Raw genomic sequence first — 16674 nt, 5'->3', positions numbered from 1 at the left:
TTAACAGCTATTTAAGAACAAATCCCAGAGTGTCAGCTGCTTTTGAAAGTATTTGTGAATGACTGTGGAAAATTTCTCAACGCCAGGGCAGCTCAGCTGTTCCTTTACTGCTCTCTGCTTACACTGGCTGCGGCCTCAGCCCAGATCCCAGCCACATACATCCTTTGGGCACCCAATGGCTAAGGTTACTAAGTGAAACTATTCTGGGAAGTCAGCACAAGGGGAGGTGGTTCTTTTCAAGCCAACCCAGGAAGAACTGGGCAGAAGGGAAAATGTGTTGGGGAGAACGAGCCAGGTTCCTAACATGAAAGGCATGTCGTTGGTGAGAACCGGCTGTCTTCCCGAACTGAGGTGATGGTGGTGGTTCTGCTAAGGGATGTGTCCACAGCACGTGTGTCACTCGTGACTAAATGAGCTAACTGGGCTCCAACGTATGTATTTGGAATCCTTCATTGATAGCTCAGAGTTTTAATTTTTTTTTTAATTTTTTTGTTCCCCATACCATTGCACCCCCCTTATTTTGACCCTAATTCCTCCTTTCCCTGCCCCTCCCATAGTGTGTCTCTGATTTATAGTTGTTTGTTGATTTTGATTTTTTCTTTCTTATATTTATTCTTTTTCCTGGTCCCTTATTGAGGTTTTCTAGATTCCTGCCGTGAGTGAGACCATCCGGTATTTCTCTTTTTCTTTCAGCTTAGATTTTTCAAACGTACAGTTTGTAAGCTATTATCAAGACTTCATTTTTTTTTTATAGTGACTTTTTTTTCCCAAGATTTATTTATTTATACAAGAACTGGGGTACAGGCCAGATGCTTCAGAGGGTGAGAGGATTCACCAGAGGTAGAACAGGGAACAGAACAGGCAGACTGATGAAATACACTGCTGAGGGGAGCAACGGGTGAGACAGGAGAGGTCTGCTGCTCCATGTAGGACCCTCACCGACCAGCTGGGATCGAACCGGCGTTGCAGAGGCTGCAGACAGCTTCACAGTGCGGTGCTCAACCACCTGCGCCACCAGGGAGGCCCCTCAATACTTCATTTTTAATCAATATTTACTTTGAACTACTTGACCAGGTAATGGAGTTATAATAAATTTATGGATATTTTTGGCAGTATTAGTACTGTGAAAAGGACAAACTCAGAATGTTTTAGCAAAATGTGTATTCATGATCATAAGTGGTATGCAGAAGTCAGTGGGAACAGGTAAGTTCAGACTCACAACTTTTTGGGGAATGATTTTAGATTTACAGCAAAGTTGAAGAGATAATATGGAGAATCATTTTGTACATTGTACACCTAATAACATTTTACATATCCATGAGATATCCTTCAAGAAAGCACCATGGTAAGTAGTGTTAACTTTATTTGTGTTACACTAGTTTTTCCATGAATGTCCTTTTCTTTTCCAGGATTTTCTCACATACCACAGTGTGTTTAGCCGTCATGTCTAGCTAGCCTGTGGTCTGTGACGGCTCCTAGTCTTTCCTCGTTACCATAACTTGGACACTTTTGAGGAATGCTGTTTTGCAGAATGTCTCTCAATTTGGCTTTATCTGATGTTTACCCAGGACTGGACTGGGGGTATGGAATTTTTGGGAAGAAAACCACACAGGTAAGGGCTTCTTTTCATGAAATCCTACCAGTAGTGGAATGCTAACTCACTCATGTATTAACTCTAGGGACCTTGGCAGGAGTGTCTGTTAGTTCGTAGTGTTATGTTTGTTTGTTAGTTCGTAGTGTTCTGTTCTGTTTCTTTACAGGAAACCTATGATTTCTCCCTTTCCATCCTTCAGTTCTTTGAAAGTCAGTCACCAAGTCCAGTCTCTGGGAAATGGAGGGGTGGTATAGTGAGGTTGTATTCTATGGTCTGAAGGGGGAGTATCCATATTAGTAATTCATAAGAATGATTTGTTCATCCCCCCTCCCATTTATTTATAAATAAGTATGGACTTGTATATATTTTTGATATGTTGGGGAATATTTTGTTGCTCAGATTGTTCCAACTTTTTAGGTTATGACAGCAGTTGTATTAGTAGGCTCCTGTGTGTCTTGTATATTTTTGATTTTGGGGCATTTCTGAACTTTCTGGCAAGAAACTAAGTTGCGTTAAGCTCATTTTGTGTATTCCCTGCTCCAGTCCTAGAATCAGCCACTTCTCTAGGAATGAGGCCATTTAGAAAAGAAAAGAGGGCCTCCTTGGTGGCGCAAGGGGTTAAGATGCAACCTATGAAGCTAATCTCAGCCACCGCAGCACAAGTTCGAGCCCCGACCAGGGAGCAACCCACATGGCGCAGCAGACCTCTCCTGACTTGCCCCCTGCTCCCCTCAGCAGGGTATTTCAGTAGATACACCTTTTCTGTTCCCCACTCTGTCTCTGGTGGATCCTCTCACCGCCCGCACCTCTGGCCTGTACCCCTGTTCTTGTATGCATAAATAAATAAATCTTTAAAAAAATAAAAAAAATAAATAAAAAAGAGAAAATCAACTCCTCCCTCAAAAAGCTCTAAATAGCTCTTTGCAAGAAATTTGATATTGATATTTTAAAACAATAAAAGTATATTGGTTTCCAGTGTTGCTTGTCTCTATAAAATCTGTGACATCTTCCAGAGACAGATTTGGCTGGTTGCACTTCCCAGGTGGAGAAACTCACACAGAGAAGCTGTAATGAAACCAGAATTGATATGTGAGGAGAAAGAAAACACATCTTTAGAACTCGCTTTCCTTCTGTTGGGAACCCCTAGACTAGTGTAGACTTGTAATACTATGTGAAAAATTGTTTTGTTAGCTTATAACTGGTTCTCCCATTTAAAAGGAAAGAGTGGTTCTAAGTTTAGTCGAGCAAAATGATAAGAAGGTCAAAATGGTAATCATTCTGGGACAGAACAGTAAGTTCCTGCCACAGACATCATCCCCGCATTGTTTGACACTCACAGGTGCTTCCTGCAACATGTGCGTTCAGGCCTTGTGTCATCCCTGGCTGTGATGGAAGTTAGCACCGTTATTTGCTCTTTCCTCACTGCTTAACCTTCCAAAACCAGCATCTGCCAATTCATTTTTCAAAAAGTAAGAATGAATCAGTGAAACCAGTTGTGAAAAATAACTTGCTGTTAACATCCATAAAATTAAGCTGGGTCGGTAAAGTCTTTGCAGACAAGTCATGGTCACGCTTATGTGATTCAGGCTTATGCAGGCTCAGCACATCTCAGTTCCGTCCCCTTGCTGACAACTTGACAAACATTTCTTTCCTGGCTCTCAAATTTTCTCAAGTGTTGGAATCAGGATTTGGAAATTTGAAGTTGATTTTTTGTGATTTATCTATGGGAATGCAGGCAGAGGGGGATGAAATCTGAAGAAAAATGACACAAGTTCTAGAACGGTAGCTGAATTTAATCTTCTCTGTATTTCATATCTAGGATAGGTGATGGTTGGTTAAGACTTGCAGAAAATTCCTTTAAAGTGACAATTCAGGGCCTCCCCAGTGACAGCAGTTGAGGCTGGGTTGCAAAGCTGCCCGCGGCCTCTGCAGCACCGGTTTGATCCCCGGCTGATCCCCGGCTGCTCCCCGGTCACCGGAGGAGGGTCCCACATGGCGCGCAGACCTCTCCTGCCGCCCGCTGCTCCCCTCAGCAGTGTACTTTGGTCCTTCTGCTTGCTCTGCTCCCTGCTCTGGCTCTGGTAAATTCTCTCACCCTCCCGCGCTTCTGACTGTACCCAGTGCTTGTATACATAAAAAAATAAATCTTTAAAAAAAAGTGACAATTCCCATATAGGGACAATCGAGTCCTCCTGTCAGGTAATTTTCAGGTAGACTTGTTTAGTATATCTGAATGACTTTAAAGTATGGTTTAACAATGGGTTTTTTTTTTTTTTTCTTAGCATGATCACAGAGCCAGGTATAGGTGCTCATTAGCTTGTCAGTCATTCCCAACATGCTGCAAAACCACCGAAGGGCTTGTTGAAACCTTTCAGTGGATCCCACCAGAGTTTGTCCTCAGTAGGTCTGATTCAGCAGGTCCCTCAAGTTTGTTTTTCTGGCAAATGCTCAGATGAAGTCCAGACTGCAGGCTCAGAGAGTTTGAGCACTGCCTTGGCCATCTTCGGTGGCTAACTACTAAAAGCTTACCGTGGGCTCTGTACTGTATGGGAGTTGGGCAGTGATTGTCTCAAAAACGATTGAGTTTGGTGCCCCTTTTACAGAGAAGAATTAGAAGCTGGGAGAGGTTAAGTGGCATTTCTTGTTCAGTGTCTCAGTCATTAAGGGGACAAGGTTAGAACCTGGGCAGTGCTGCTCCCAGCCTCTTTTCAGTGGGGACAGCAATTGCTTTAAAAGCCAAAAATGAGACACTTGGAATTCTGACGTGAGTATCCCAAATGCTTTGCATTTATCTTTTTTAAGGAAGACTAAAGGTCCTTTAAAATGCATAACCGGGCCTCCCTGGTGGTGCAAGGAGTTAAGACCCAACCTATGGGGCTGTCCTCAGCCACTGCAGCATGAGTTCGATCCCCGGCCAGAGAGATACCCACATGGCGCAGGAGACCTCTCCTGACTCTCCCGCTGCTCCCCTCTGCAGTGTATTTCAGTCAGTCTGCCTGTTCCCCACTCTGTTTCTGGTGAATCCTCTCACCCCCCACACCTCTGGCCTGTACCCCAGCTCTTGTATGCATAAATAAATCTTTAAAAATAAAATAAAATGCATAACCGCATGTGCTACAGCAGTAATACAATATTGTGAGATAAGATACTTAGGAAAAATACTTTCATGTGTTCCTTTCAGATAAGTGGAAGGGCAGCCAATTAGGGCTCCAGTCCTATAGGGTATTTTCAGGGCCCAAGCAGAGGAGACCCTGAACATTAGGCCAAGGTGTTGGGCAGGTAACTGTGAAGTCCAGAGTGCAAATGCGAAACCCCTTCTCATGCAGTGGATGTTCACGATGTCGTCCGACACCCCGAACAACTGCAATCAAAATGAGGAAAAAGCATCCAGTCGTGCTTTAAGTGAGCTGGGAAGGTGGTGGCAGTGAAGGCGAGGACCGACTGAGCTCCTAACGGCCAGCAGGGTGTGAGTGCTGGAGTCATTTATCACAGTCCTGGGGGCCACCGCAGCCGGGGCCACGGCTGTCCTGTGTCTAAACTGCAGAATAAGTTGCTAAGATAGAGATTTCAGAAATATTTTATGCACTTTTTAAATATTTATGCATATGTAAGGGGCAGGACAGGACACTGAGCAGGTTTCTAGGATCCCATGCAGACCGGGTAAAGGAGGAGTACTGGAGCCCTCAGGGGTTTTTCAGGTATTTTATTGGGGTTCACCAGGCATATGGAGGCAGGGGTGCTGGTGGGCCGGGAGGCTGGCAGGCCTCCCAGCCTCCAGCGGCTCTCCGGCCTTCTCTGCTTCTGCTCGGCTTCTATTGGCGTCCCCGTGACACCGCCCTTAAAAGCCCGGCCTCAGCCCAGGTGAATCCCATCTACCTATGCCCACACCCCACTCCAGGTGCCGCCATCAGGCCTGCATTCAGGACCGCAAGGATCCATCATCTATCCTGCTGGCGGGAGGGCAGAAAAGCCTGACATTTTTCCTTACCCTACAGCATACAAGAGCTGGGGCACAGGCCAGAGATGTGGGGAGTGAGAAGATTCACCAGAGTGGGGAGCAGAGCAGGCAGATCTACTGAAATGCACTGCTGAGGGGAGCAGCAGGCGAGTCAGGAGAGGTCTGCTGCACCATGTGCGTTGCTCCCTGACCTGCGGGGGATTGAACTCCTGCTGCAGAGGCTGCGGATTGCTTTGTAGTGCGGCGCTTAACTGAACCCTTGCCACCAGGGCGGCCCTATTTTATGCACATTTTCCCTGTTGTGAGGTTGGTTACTTTTGAGCCGGTAAAGCCCAGGGGAGTGACAAGGGATGAGATCATCGTTTCATTCGATCTTAGACTTCTTCATTGAAGCAAATTTACACCACAGCCCAGCACCCAGGGGAGCTCAGTTAAATGCACCAAGGGCAGCGTTTCATAGGTGAGGTCAAGATTGCTTAGTCCGGACTCAGGGCCCCGTGCGCCCTTCTGAGGATTCCTTCCCCGGGTCACCTCTGCCCACGAACGCCGGAGGTGCAGATGCTGGCGGGGCCTCCAGTTTGCTTTCCCCGAGTCCCCTCCACGAGCAAACAGGACCTGCAGCCTTCCAGGTCCCACAACTCGCACTGAAGAAGGGGGCGGGCGCCCGCGGGAAAGCAGCTCCCTCCACCTCCGGGGGAGCCGGGAGCGCCCGCACCGGGGCGGGTACAGCCTGCGCTCCCCGGGGCCCTGGAGCCCCCGGGGGCGCCGCCGTGATCCCCCGGGTGGCGACGGGCCTGCGGGGCGGCGGGGCGGGGCGGGCGGGCGGGCGCGCGGCCTGGGCGACGGCGTCCCCCGCGCGGGGCGGCGCTCGGAGGGGGCGGCCCCGGGGCGCGGGGCGGGGCGGGCCGGGGCGCTTCAAGGAAGCGGCCGCGGGCGTCGGAGCTGTGCGCGGGGCTGCCATGGACGCGGCGTCGGGGCTTGGCGGGGCGCTCCCTGCAGGTCAGCGGGGCGCGCGGGCGGCTCGGGGGCTCGGTGGCCGGCGGCGGCTGGGCCGGGGGAGCAGAGCGGGGGGTGCGGCCGGCGGCGCACGACCCGACCCCGGCGGCCACCCGGCCCTGGCCGCCGCCTTTGTGCCGCGGGGCCTGGCTGCGCGCACGGGCCGTGGAAAGTTCGGAAAGGGGGCGCGGCGGGGCTGGCGAGCGCCCCGCGGAGCTCCGGGGGGCGGGCTTGGGGCGCTGGCGCCGCGACTCGCTCCCCTCCAAGGGCGCAGCGGGGGCGCTTGGCCCGCGCGCCCCGGAGACAAAGCCGGGCGCCGGCTGCGGCCCCGGGGTCCTGCCGCGCGCGCCCCGGCCGTGTGCGGTCTGCGGGGCGCAGCTGTGGCCCACAATGGAAACAGGCCCAGAGGGCGCGCTCCAGCACGTCCTCCGCGTTGCGGGCGTTTTCTGATGAGTTTTAGAAAGTTTGAGCCTGGCCCCAGTGCGGCAGGAAAGGGCCTGGAGCGCGGTCCACGCCTTCTTTTCAGAGGTTTTGTTTGCTTTTATTAATTGCTGCACCAAGGGGGTACCTTTTGGACTGTTGGAGAGGAATGGGAGTCGGGGTTCAGGATGCCCGCCCACTGGCCACGGTGGCATTCCCGTCTGCGCCCCCCCCTTTTCGCGCGTGTGCCCCCAATGGGGGGCGCAGTCTGGGGCTTTCGGGGTGTTGACAGGGAATAGGGCGCATTTCACGGTTCCGCTGCAGCGAAGACCATGAGGGCGACCCTCGCGAGGCCGGGGTGCAGGGCGCTGCTGGTGCCAGTGCGGGCTGCGCGGCGAGGGGGGCGCTGGGGCGCGCCTGGGTGCCCGCAGCACCTTCCCAGCCCTGCCTCTCGCGGCCTGGGCCTGCGGGAGCCGAGCAAGCAAAATGTGTCCAAAGTGCAGACGCAAGTGGAGGAGAAACCGATGGAACAGGAAGGAGCAAGTGAAGCCCCAGGCGCCGGGCCAGAGAGATGGTGGTTGGGGACGCGCGAGCCAGGCTGGGGGAGCCGCAGGGCTCTGCTGTCAGAACGCAGGGGTCTTGCAGGGTGAGGGCGCTGAGGCCAGGCCCTCCCGCCCGCGCTGCGGACCGGGGGGCAACAGGTGTCCCTCTGCGCCTCCCAGGCCTGCCTTTACTGCTTTTCTTTGTGAGGTTTTCGTTGTGGAATTTTTATTTAACCCACGTTGGAGGTTGTGCCACCCCTGCGCCCAGAAAGTCTGCTGGCATCACTTTTTCCAATATGCTGTGCTGACTTCGTTTCTCTGTGATATTTAATTAAGGTGTATGCGTTGCATTTTTGGGCCCGGAATCTAGCGTCCATTTAAGACACATGTAGTGCTGTAGTGGCAAGCCCGCAGGCTGGCAAGGCAGGGGGGACTGGCAGGGGGGCCAGCAATGGAGCGTCCCAGCCCCTGGAGAATCTGGACTCTTTGGGCTCTCTCTGGCACTCTCTCATGGTCTCACCTCTTTGTCCTCTGGTAACTGGCCTTACATCCCTGGCGTCCAGGCTCAGGTGTGCCCACTTACGCATGCCCACACCGTACTCAGTTGTCCACAGTCAGGCACGCATGCCCTGTACCCACACTCCTGCATTAACTCGATCAAGGCCACAAGTGATAGCCACCAAGGTTAGTGGTGATTAAAGCCTGATCAACTCACCTACCTTACAGGTAAATAAACTGGAGAACAATCAGTTCCTGTCATTCGTTTTACTGCTTTGGTTTTATTGCCGTGCTCTTGAACCCAGCCCACAATATCTCCAAATGCACCTGCAGCAGAATTTTCTGAAACGATAAGGAGCTGGTTAATGGAAAGAGTTACGTTTTGCTTATGATCTCCAGAGGTGCAGGCAAGAAGTGGCGCTGGTCCAGTAACTGTTGTAAAGGCAGCGAGATTACACGTTGTGTGACTAACGTTTTGCTGCTCAGGGCATTTCCAAGGCTGGTCTCCGTTCCTCAAGTGCCAGCACCATTAGCAATTAGTAGCTGGTAGGATGATTATCTGCAGGGATTATCAACTAAGGCGAGGAGAAAAACCAGCGATTGGTTCAGTCAAGAAGCGGCTTTAAGGGAGAGAGGTGGTGGGTGCATCATGCTGGGAAGAACAACTGCTTAAATCAGAGGCAAGAGGTCTAGAGTCAGGCTTAGTGACAGGTGCATAGCTGGTGACTCCATGGCAGATGAGCAGGTATTGGCGAAGCTGTTCCATAGGCGCTCTCCTTTCTTTTTTCTTATTTTTTTTAAAAGATTTATTTAGTTAGTTAGTTATTTTTACAAGCACTGGATATAGTCAGAAGCGTGGGAGGGTGAGAGAATTCACCAGAGCCGGAGCGGGGAACAGAACAGGCAGACTGACGAAACACACTGCTGAGGGGAGCAGTGGGCGTGGCAGGAGAGGTCTGTGCGCCATGTGGGACCCTTGCCGGTGGCCTGGGATTGAACCTGCACTGCAGAGGCTGCGGGCAGCTTTGCAACCCAGCGCTCAACTGCTGCGCCACCAGGGGAGGCCCTCTCTCCTTTATTAAGATTTATTTTCTCGGGGCCTCCCCAGTGGTGCAGCGGTTGAGTGCTAGGCTGTGAAGCTGCCCGCAGCCTCTGCAGCGCTGGTTCGAGGGTCCCACATGACACGCAGACCTCTCCTGCCACGCCCACTGCTCCCCTCAGCCGTGTACTTCGGTCCTTCTGCCTGCTCCGCTCCCTGCTCTGGCTCTGGTGGATTCTCTCACCCTCCCACACTTCTGACTGTACCCAGGGCTTGTGTAAATAAATAAATAAATTTAAAAAAAAAAGGATTTATTTTCTCCATGTCAACTAGCGCCCCTTCACTTGTAGTCAGTATGTTTGTATTCCCATAAGTGGACTTGAAGTGCACTCTTCCCAGGAGCTGGCCTGCCTGGTGCCAGCGCTCACGGTGGCCCTCACGGTTTATCCTGCCTGGAGTTCAGGGTGTCAGCTCCAGGGAGGTGTAGCAGCGGGACCTCTGCTCCGATGTCACACAATCGCTGCTTATAGGTGTGCAGGGTGTACATTTGTATTAGAGCCAGGGAGGACGAGGACTACAGTTTCCCAGCACATTTGCTTCTAAATCCATACTATTAAAAGTAATTACAAAAAGACCTATTAAGACTCCCGCTCTGAGATTGTCATATCTGTTAGTTTTGAAGCTCAGTGTCATTTAAAAATTTTTTTCTAACCTTTATTGAGAGGTCAAGTAGGTTCCCACCTTTCATACCTGCCTCGGGGGTTATAGATTCAAACCCCTACAATGTGTGCTTTCACAGTCTGCCCACCACAGCGCCCCAGGATCTCCACCTGCTCCATTGCCCTCCCCACCAGCTTTGTAGTCAGATGTTCAGTTTGTTATTGGTTTGGTCTGATCCTTTATCTTGTTTCTCTGTCTTCCACAGAGACCATGGGTTCGTGACATCGGCTGTAGCTGTCTCTTTCCGCCTTACTTTGCGTTGCACTATCCAGTTGCATTCATTTTGTTGCAAATGGCCAAAGTTCGTCTGCTTAAACTTTTTTGTTGCTGTGTAGTATTCCACCATGCATGTATTTGTGTATGTACATGTGACACATTTTCTTCAGAGGTGTTCCTCTGTCCTTGGACACTTAGACTCTCTCTATAACCTGGGGATTGTAAACAGGCTGCCGTGGATGCAGAACTGCCGCTGTCCCTTTGATTTAGATTTTGTGTTCTTTGGGTAGCCGCCTGGGCGGGGATTGCTGGGTCATGTGGTAGGTCCATTTTCAGAATGTCGAGTATGTGGGACCATCCTGTGTCCCTGGAATGAATCCTACTTGGTCATGGTGAATAATCCTTTTAATGCATTTTCCCACCAGCAGTGTAAGAAGGTTCCTTTTCGTCCACACCCTCACCAATGCCTTGTTTCTGGTCTCTTTGATGCGGGCCACTCTCACGGGTGTGCTGTGGTATCTCATTCTGTTTTTTTTTTTTAATATTTATTGAGGTTATGTTGGTTGATATCACAGTGTATGTCTTAGGGACGTAGGTCTGCCCTCTACACTTGTCTGCTCTTTCGCCACACCCACCACCAAAGCCCCAGTAATCCTGCATTAGAGGCCCCTCCACCCTCTCCTCAGCCCTCTCACATCCCGCCCTGGTAGCCTCGTCTCCCTCCTCTTTTCACCCCCTCCCCTCCCTGTTGGATCCCTCAGACCTGTGGCACCTTCCATGGTTTGTCTTTGACCCATTGGTTTCTCTATATCCCACACATAAGTGAAACCATCTGGTATTTCCCTTTCTCCTTTTGATGTATTTCGCTTAGTATAATCCCTTCCGGCTCCGTCCGTCTTGCCCCAAATGGCATGACTTTGTCTTTGTTGATGGCTGAGTAGTATTCCACTGTGCGTATACCTCATCTTCTTGGTCCACTCATGTTTTGGGGGCATTTAGGTGGTTTCCACAGGCGCTGTAAGTGGTGCTGCAGTAAACACAGGCGTGCAGGTTTCCTTTTCAGTCAGCGTGTTTGTGTCCTTGGGGTAGATTCCCTGGGAGTAGAATACCTGGGTGGAGTGGTAGCTCCATTTTTAGTGTTGGAAGGATCCTGCACACAGCTTTGCATAGGGGCCTACTTTCCCGCCAGCAGTGGGTTCCTTTTTCTCCACATCCCCCCCCTTTTCTTCTCCTCGTTCCTGGCTTGTTTGATGCGGGCCATTCTTACCTGTGTGAGGTGGTATCTGATTGTGGTTTTGATTTGCATTTCCCTGATGGTAAGGGATGAGAACATTTTTCCTATGACTGTTGGCCATTTGCATTTCTTCTTGGGAGAAGGGTCTTTTTAGGTCTTCTGCTCAATTTTTGATTGTGCGGTTTGCTTTCTTTCTGGTGAGTTTGGCAAGTTCTTTGTAGATTTTTGACATCAGCCCCTTATCAGCTGTATGGCGCGCAGATGCTTTCTCCTACTCAGTGGGGTGTCTCTTTGCTTTGGTTGCTGTCTTTTTTGCTGCATAGAAGCTTTTTAGTCTGATGTAGTCCCAGCTGTTCATCTTCTCTGATTTCCTTGCTTCTGAAGATGAGTCTTCAGAGAAGTTTCTGAGGTGTATGTCATGGAGTGTTTTTGCCCGTGTTTTCTGCTATGTATTTATGTTTTCAGGTCTGACGTTCAACTCTTTTATCCAGTTAGAACTGGGTTTTGTGTGTGGTGTGACATAGTGGCCTAGGAGCGTCCTAGGCATGTGGTGGTCCAGTTTTTCCAGCACCATTTATTATTACTATTTTTTTAGATCCCATTGGTTATATTTTATTTTTACTTTTTTTAAAATTTAAAAAAAATTTTTTGTTAAACAATATTTGCTTCCTCCCACCCCCTCAGGTATAGTCCCCACAGAGTTTCCTTCCCCAGTGCACCCGTGCACCATCACCTCAGTCCCTGGGCTCCTCCCTCCCTCCCTCCCTCGGATCCCTCTCCCTGCCCCTCCCCTGCAGGATGTCTCTGATTTATAATTGTCTGTTTTTGCTTTGTTGTGTTTTGTACTGTTATTATTTTTTTACACTGATGTCTTACTTGGTTCCCCTGTATTCCTGCTATAAGTGAAACCATCCGATATTTTTTTTTTCCTTCTGGCTTATTTCACTGAGCATCATTCCTTCTGGCTCCATCCACGTTCCAGCACCATTTATTGACGAAGCTTTCCTTGCTCCAGTGTATATTCTTTGCTCCTTTGTCATAGATTAATTGATCATCTATTTTTATTTTATTTCTGGACCTTTAATTCTGTTCCATTGGTCTGGGTAACTGTGTTTGTCCCGCTACCATGCAGTTTACTTATGGCTTCATAGTGCAGCTTGAAGTCTGGAAGGGTAAAAACCTCTCTTCTTCCCCTTTTTACTCAGGAGACTTTTGGCTGTCCAGTGTCTTTTGTGGTTCTATATAATTTTCGCAATGTTTATTCCATTTCTTTGAAAAACGCCATTGAGATTTTTATTGGAATTGCACCGAATCTGTAAGTTGCTTTGGGTAGGATGACCTGTTGGATTATGTCGATTCTTCTAATCTGTGAGCAGGGACTGACTTTCCATTTCTCTGGTTTCTATTTCTTTTAACAATATTTCATAATTTTCCTTGTATAAGCCCTTCACTTCCTTTGTTAGGTTTATTCCCAGGTATTTATTTATTGACAATGATGAGGGTTTATCATGTATGGCTTTTATTGTGTTAACATATAATCCTTTTATCCCAAGTGTTTCAAGGACTTTCATCATAAATGCATGGTGAACTTTATGAATTGCTTTCTCAGCATCGATATGATCGTAAGGTTTTTATTTTCCTCCTTGTTGACGTGGTGAATTATGTTGATGGATTTTTGGATGGCAGCCATCCTGTGGAGTACTTGGAATAAATTCCCCCTTGGCCACGGTTTATAATCCTCTTCATGCATTGTTGGATTTTGGTTTGCTAAGAATTTATTGAAGATTTTAGCATTTGTGCTCATTAGGGAGATTGGCTTATGGTTTTCTATTTTTGTGTTGCCGCCTTTTTTTTTTTCCTGTTTTGAGATTAATGTGATGTTGGCTTCATAAAATGTGTTTGGACATATTCTTAATTTTTTGAAAGAGTTTGAGCAGGATATATATTAGTTCCTCATTGAATGTTTAGTCAAACTCGCTTTTGAACTTGCTTTCCAGTCCTGGGCTTTTCTTTTTGGAAGCATTTTGATGACTCATTAAACTTCCTTGCTTGGGTTTTCTAGTTCTTCTTTATTCAGGCTTGGGTGGTTGTATATAGTTCTAAGAATTTTTCCAGGGCATCTAGATTGTTGAACTTCTTTGCATATAAATGTTAATAATAAACTCTTATCTCCTGGATTTCTGCTGTGTCTGTTTTTTTTCTTTCACTTGTGATCAAAATTTTTCCAGTTTTTTTCCCCTCTTTTTCTTTGTGAGCCTAGCTAGAGGTTTGTCTTTTTTTTTTTTTTTTTTCTTTCCCCCAACCAGCTTTTGGTTTCATTTATCTTTTGGACTTTTGGACTTCTGTTTCATTTACTTAAGCGTTAATTTTTATTTCCTTCTACTGGCTTTTTTTTTTTAAGATTTTTTATTTATGCATACAAGAACTGGGGTGCAGACAACAGGTGCGGGGGTGAGAGGATTCATCAGAGACAGTGGGCAGCAGAACAAGCAGATCTACTGAAATACACTGCTGAGGGGAGCAGCGGGTGAGACAGGAGAGGTCTGCCACGCCATGTGGGTAGCTTACCTGGCCGGCCAGAGATCAAACTTGTGCTGCAGAGGCTGCGGACAGCTTCAAAGTCCTGTGCTTAACCCCTTGCACTACCAAGGAGGCCCCTCTATTGACTTTTGAGTTTTGTTGTTGTTCTTCTTCTAGTTCCTTAAGATGAGAGATTAGGGGGCCTCCCTGGTGTTGCAGGGGTTAAAGACAGCACTATCAAGCTATCCCCCAGCCACTGCAGCACGAGTTATGCATCCAAGAACTGGGGTACAGACCAGAGGTGGGAGGGTGAGAGGATTCACCAGAGACAGAGTGGGGAGCAGAACAGGCAGACTGACTGAAGTACACTGCTGAGGGGAGCAGCGGGCAAGTCAGGAGAGGTCTGCTGCGCCATGTGGGTAGCTCCCTGGCCTGCGGGGGATCGAACTCATGCTGCAGAGGCGGTGGAATGCCCCATAGTGCTGCGCTCAACCCCTTGTACAACCAGGGAGGCCCTAGATAATATTCTTGCTCATGCTTCTGGTTTTGTATTGCTGTTGTCATTTTGTTTAGGAATTTGTGGGTTTTTTGTTTGGTTTGGTTTGGTTTTGTTTTTCTGGTAGAAGAACTTTCAACACTTTTTGAAGCATAGCTCTGGTGTTGGTGAATTCTGTTAGCTCTGCCTGGAAAAACCTGTATTTCACCTTCATACCCGAATGATAATTTTGCAGGATAGAGTATTATTGGCTAAAGTATTTTTGTCTTTTAGGATTGTGAACACTTTCTTCCACTCTTCTTGACTGAAGTGTGGGAAGATTTTAGTTTGGAAGGCTTTGAAAGTTTCTTCTTGTTTCCTGAAAAATTTTTTACATTTGATTTTGGATAATTTGGTAATGATGTGTGTCTATATGTAAATCTTTTTGCATTTAAAAACTTGGGTATTCTTGGGCCTCCCCGGTGGCGCAGCGGTTGAGCGCTGGGTTGCAAAGCTGCCCGCAGCCTATGTGGCGCTGGTTCGATCCCCCGCTGCCCCCCAGCCACCGGAGGAGGGTCCCGCATGGCGCGCAGACCTCTCCTGCCGCCCGCTGCTCCCCTCAGCAGTGTACTTCGGTCCTTCTGCCTGCTCTGCTCCCTGCTCTGGCTCTGGTGAATTCTCTCACCCTCCCGCACTTCTGACTGTACCCAGTGCTTGTATGTATAAACAAACAAACAAATAAATAAATCTTTAAAAAAAAATAAAAACTTGGGTATTCTTACTGCCTCTTGGATAGCCGTATTTAAATCACTTTTAGGCTTGGGACATTCCTAGTTGTTAACTCTTTGAATAGGAAAACTGCTCCCATTTCTCTCGCTTCACCTTGTGGAATCCTAGTTATTCTTGTTTTCTCTTCTAGTTGGGTTTGATATTTGCCATAGCTTCTTCAATTTTCCTTTGTCTTCATTCCCTCCTTCTACATGGGTAATTTGTTCATTTGAATCTTCTACATCTGAAATTATTTCTTCTGCCATTTAAAGCACTTTCTAAATGTGCCTGGCTTTCATTCAGCATCTCCCTTTTATGGTCTTTTTATATATTCCATCTCTTTGTCCCTGGATCTCTCTCTCTTTTTTTTTTTAAGATTTATTTATTTATGCATACAGGGACTGGGTTACAGGCCAGAGGTGTGGAGGATGAGAGACAGCGGGGAGCAGAACAGGTGGATCTACTGAAATACACTGGGGCGAGGCAGGAGAGGTCTGCTGCGCCATGTGGGTATCTCCCTGGTGAGGATTGAACTCTTGCTGCACTGACTGTGAGAGCTTCATAGTGCTGCATCTTAGCCCCTTGCGCCACCAGGGAGGCCCTGTTGCTGGATCTCTTCTCTAAGATTTTGCACCTATCTGCCTCTGACTGACCTTCTAGTAGCTCGTTATCCATTACTACTGTTGTTGTTTTGAAGTCTTTACCTGATAAGTTCTCTATTTCTGTATCTTTTAAATGAAAGGACTCATTTGGGGCATCTGGGCCAGGGCGAGGCTCTGTGTGTCTTGGTTGGTTCTCAGTTTGAGCCAGTGGCTTCCGAAGGAATAAGCTGACTGCAGCTGGGAAGGGCCCCCAAGGCGCCAGGCCCTCTCACTGTCGGGAAGGGGAGAGATGAGGGGAAGTGGAAGAGGAAGAGGAGCAGGCCACGTTTTCTGGGTAGCATTTGCTTATTCATTCTCTCCTCTCCCTGAGCTGTGAGGTTCTTGGTGGAAGCTGCTTGGGGGGCTCTGGCCCTCGCAGTACCAGGTGGTGGACTCGCCCTGCTGGTCGGCGCACTGGCCGCTGGTGCATGTGGCTGTTCTGTGTAAATAAATTGACATTAAATAAGACGTGCAGGTCCTCGGTTGCCTTATGTGCTGGGTGTGGCCTTGGGACGGGCGGATGGCTGTGGTCTGGGCTTGCGGGATCCCAGCCTAGGAGGGGTCTGTGGGGCCGGGACCCAGGGCTGTGAGCCCCAGGCTGCTGGCAGGTGAGAGTGGCGGGGAGGGGATGGGGCTGGCAGTTCCTTCCTGGTTCACTGTCACCACTAAGTTCCCCGCCCTCTGGCCTCACTGCTGCTTTGCACATACTTGGTCTGGGAAAACACCCCAGGGGAAGCGCCTGGAGCACGGGGGCCACAGCTGGGAGTCGGGGAGTTGCTGTGCTCCACGCCGGTCGCCGAAAAGCAATGAGCAAAATCAACTTTTCTGTGACAGGCAAGGAAGAAGTTGTGACGGAAGTGGATGGCTTCTATCCAAGGTAAAAGGCCCTTTCCTCCTGCAGGCCTCTTCCCGGGGGCCCTGACTAGCTCCCCCGGGTGCCCTGACTAGCGGCGGGCCCTGCCAGCGGGCCTGCGGGGCGCCTGTGCCGGGCTTTGGGGCTGACCTGCACCTGGGCAGGTTTCCCGCCGCCCTGGCCCCAGGGGCGCGGGAGTA

This window comes from Talpa europaea (genome assembly GCF_964194135.1).
Source record: "Talpa europaea genome assembly, chromosome: 13".
Lineage (NCBI taxonomy): Eukaryota > Metazoa > Chordata > Mammalia > Eulipotyphla > Talpidae > Talpa > Talpa europaea.
Note: the sequence above shows the minus strand (reverse complement) of the source record.